General features: G+C 47.2%; 1 pseudogene; it reads right to left on the reverse strand.

Moving 5' to 3' along the window:
• Window positions 1–1,085: 1,085 nt before the first annotated feature.
• LOC141268796 (dead end protein homolog 1-like) lies at window positions 1,086–2,775 on the reverse strand (annotated as a pseudogene).
• Between the last annotated feature and the right edge of the window lie 1,812 nt (window positions 2,776–4,587).

The raw sequence follows: 4,587 nt of genomic DNA on the forward strand, positions 1-4,587 counted from the left end.
CAAGGCAATTCCGATTGCGGAAACGCAAAATTAATTGACATGCTGCGGATTTTTGAACGCAGCATAAACGCTGCGGAAAAATCCGCAGCGTGGGCATTGAACTTGCGGAATCCCCTTGGGGACCATGGGGAGCGGATTACCTAGCGTTTTACAAGCGTTTCCGCTGCGGAAATTCCGCATCAAAAACGCTTGTAATCCGCAACGTGGGCACGCAGCCTTAGGGTATGCGCACACGATGCAGAAATGAAGCAGAAAATTTCTGCATCATTTCTGCATCTCCCTGGCAGAAAAAACGTATGCGGATTGTACATGCGTTTTTCCTGCAGAATACATGCGGATTCACATGCGTTTCTGCATGCGGATTGACAAGCGCTTTCCAGGCGATTTTAGCATCACCTGGAAAGTGCTTGACAACTAGGTCACACTACATAAATCCATGCAACCGGCATGGATTTATATAGTGTGACCGTATAAGAATGTTTAAAAATAAAAAAATAAAGCTATACTTTACCCTCTGATGCCCCGGCGTGTGCTGCCGCGTTCATTCCTGGCTTGTTCCTGGCTGCCGGGATATCGCGAGACACTGCGCTGAAGGGCCTGCGGTGACATGACTGTGACGTCACCGAAGGTCCTTCAGTCTTGCACGCGAGCAGAGGGAAGGAGACCGGGGGCCGTCGGAAGGTGAATATATCTTTATTTTTTATTTTATTCTTCTTTTTACAGCTTTTTAATGGTACCTGGGTGTGGAGGAGAGTCTCATCTTCTCCACACTCGGGTACCATCCACACATTAGAACGCACCAATAAAGCAAGTACAAATGTAGTCTTGCGGAATTGGTGCGTTCTAATGCAAGTCAATGGCGGCGAACACGCCGCGTTTCCGCAAAATTAATGGACATGCTGCGGATTTGTGAGCGCAGCATAAACGCTGCGGAAAAATCCGCAGCATGGGCACAGCACATGCGGATTATCATTGGGGAACATTGCTTCCCTTCTACCATGCGTTTTTAATGCGTTTCCGCAGCGTTTCCGCAGCTGCAGAAACACTGCGGAAACGCATAAAAAAAGCATTGTGTGCACACAGCCTTACAGTTTAAATATATTGCTAGACCTGTGAGGCTCAGACAGGTGGCAGAAAGGCTTTATAACCAGCCAGGAATATTTCCAGTGGTTTGGTAATAGCACCCTGTCCGTGAAGCGAAGCCATCCACAATTTCCTTCTCAGGAATTTTACTTGGTAGTCTGAGTGGCTGCCCAAACATTAGTTTCTCACAAAGGAGCTGAAGACACTGAGTGGCAGTAGGAGCAAGTTTTTCCAGCATGACTTGTTTGTTAGATATTAGAGGGAGAACAGAATTTGGCTTTGCAAAGGTGCCAGATTGCAGATCTTAAGTCTTATAGATTGCTGGAGCCAATCCACAGTAAAAAAGCAGCCATAGAGTGTCCTGGAACCTTCACACAGACTTTTCTTAGCCAGGGTTGCTTCTCGGTGAGAGTTGTATTTCACTATAGCCATATTCTTTAGCCCGGTTAAAGGACTGGAATAGAGGGAAACCGTATCTACTCCGGCTGTCATTTCTCCCATGAAGTCTTCTAATGCAGCTTGTTCCATAAGCAATGGCAGCCCGTCCAACATGAACTCACACTTCTCAGTGCTTCGACACACAAAGATCTTTACGCCTTGAATTTCATGACTACAGAGTTGGGCAATGGCCTGATCTGCAATGGGTTTTGCGAAATAACATGCATAAGCAAAGCCACGGTTTAGGCCACTGAAGGTCATCATTAAGCAAAACTCATACAGCTTTCCCACAGACTGAAAGTGGAGTACCAATGCATCTTCATGTATCTCCTGAGGAATATTGGCAATAAAAATTTCAGAACCATGTACAGTAGTTTCTGCAACCCAACCTGGAGGGGGGCCACCACATTTCCTTTTTCCATTTCTTGCACCAGTGATACATTAGAGCTCCTCATCCACTCGATGAGTCCAGCATTATTTTTCCTGTTCACAGAGTTGAGCCATATCTGAGGCTCGCAGGCTGCACTGACTGCTCACATGGGCCAGCCATTGTACTTGTGCAAGGTTGCCAAGCCTCAGAACCGCCACCAGATTCACCATGCCTGGCTGTATCTTCAGCGGTGAGAGACACAGATCTGCCTGCTCTGTTACAGCTTTCAACAACTCTGCAGCGGTGTGCGGTTTGTCACCTAAGCATATTATCTTCAACACAGCCTGTTGCTGCGACTGATGTGATAATTTCGGACATGGAGGCCGAAGAGGAGAAGGTGTAGGAGCTGTACAATATGATTACATTGAGGTTACATTGGTGAGTCTGGTTTCTATACTAAAGTTCCTGCTGTTTATTAAAAAAATGTGTATTGGAGTGCATCATAATTTTTTAAACTGCTGCATATACGCAATAACAGTATAGGAGACCCACTCAATGGGAAGGACAATTCAAATAGATTCTATATTCTAGAATATTACATGTCTTATCTGAAATTCGCTTATGGGTGAGGTATCGCAGTATGGATAGTATTACACCAATCCAGCCAGGTATTATTGCCTTATACTGCGTGCTGCTGAAAAAAATAAAAATCTATACCGCTGTTAGATGCATTTACAATAGGGACAGATGCTGCTAGGAGGTATCATCAGCTCAAGATGAGTGTTCATTCTGGTCGCATAAATCTCTTCCACATTCCATAACTTTTTTTTTCTTTCATTACCCTGGAAAGAATGCTTCTTAACATTTTTGCCAGAAAAATCCATTTTAGCTTCGTTTGTGTATGTTTTATTGTCAGTAAGTAAAAGTGGCATAATACTCTGACAACATTGTTCATAGATATGCTATTGGTCAGCGACCAACTGTGAATAGGTTTGAACACACAACTGCCATACTTTAAATGGAGTATAATATTTGACATGCTCCCAAAAATTTCAGGATTATTACGGCAGTAATATAGGATCACGTCTGATGACCACGGGTTTTAGGCAGTGGCCTAATAGTATGGTGTTGGTCAGCGACAAACTGTGAATAGTTTGGAACAACATACACCTGCCAGACTTTAAATGGAGTTTAATATTTGACACGCTCCCAAAAATTTCAGGATTATTATGGCAGTAATATGGGATCACATCTGATGACCACGGTTTTAGACAGTGGCCTAATACTATGGTGTTGATCACTGACCAAGTGTGAATCGTTTGGAACAACATACACCTGCCAGACTTTAAATGGAGTTTAATATTTGACACGCTCCCAAGAATTTCAGGATTATTATGGCAGTAATATGGGATCACATCTGATGACCACGGTTTTAGACAGTGGCCTAATACTATGGTGTTGATCACTGACCAAGTGTGAATCGTTTGGAACAACATACACCTGCCAGACTTTAAATGGAGTGTAATATTTGACACGCTCCCAAAAATTTCAGGATTATCACCGCAGTAATATGGGATCACGTCTGATGACCACGGTTTCAGGCAGTGGCCTAATAGTATGGTATTTGCCAGTGACCAAGTGTGAATAGTTTAGAACAACATACACCTGCCAGACTTTAAATGGAGTATAATATCTGACACGCTCCCCAAAATTTCAGGATTATTACCGCAATAATATGGGATCACGTCTGCATTGGACCCTATTGTGCTGCGGTGCAAGGAGGGACCAGAGGGGCGTGACTAAGTACCTACTCGGCCTGACCAAGGTCGCACGGCGGCTCAATCGACTCCATGAACCAGGGAGGGACCGAGCAGGGGGACCAGGTGCCACTATGGGACCGACCTTGTATAAGAGCAGGTGACTCCCACGGGTCAGATGACAGGAACTGACAGGTACAGCGGATAAGCACGGCAGGCAGGCTGACGGGTGGTCCGGGTAGATAAGCAGGCAGATTCAGCTGATAGCCAGATGGGCGCTCTGGGTAGGCAGGCTGGTGGGCACAACGGGTAACTGTCAGGTGCTTCCAGGTAAGAAGGCTGGCAGGCACGGCAGGTAACAGGCAGGAGCTTCCAGGTAAGCAGGCTGGCGGGCACGGCAGGTAACAGGCAGGAGCTTCCAGGTAAGCAGGCTGGCGGGCACGGCAGGTAACAGGCAGGTACTTCTAGGTAAGCAGGCTGGCGGGCACGGCAGTTAACAGGCAGGTGCTTCCAGGTAAGCAGGCTGGCAGGCACGGCAGGTAACAGGCAGGTGCTTCCAGGTAAGCAGGTGGGCAGAGCCCATAGACAGACTGGCGGACCGGACTGTAGACAAACTGTCGGGTGGGATAGTAGTCAGACTGGTGGACTGGACTGAAGAACGGACTGGCGGACAGGACTGACTAGCAGAGGGACCTGAGGGCTGAAGCAACAGTAAGAATCACAGAGCAACAACCTTGCACGGGCACCTCCATATTGGAGGAGGTGCTTTAAATAGGGAAAGTCCTCCGGACATTGGCCGGGGGCTTTTTAGGACGGCGTGCGCCCTAAGCACAGTGCCCAGGAAGCTACGTGCACCAGCAGCAGCAGGGAGGCCGGAAGACGCCGGACCAGGAGCATGGCAGTAAGGGGGATGGCGACTCTGCCTGGCAGGGGGCAGAG

The sequence above is a fragment of the Phyllobates terribilis genome, unplaced genomic scaffold (genome assembly GCF_046119375.1).
Source record: "Phyllobates terribilis strain yellow unplaced genomic scaffold, ASM4611937v1 Scaffold_1__5_contigs__length_1240528914, whole genome shotgun sequence".
Classification (NCBI taxonomy): domain Eukaryota; kingdom Metazoa; phylum Chordata; class Amphibia; order Anura; family Dendrobatidae; genus Phyllobates; species Phyllobates terribilis.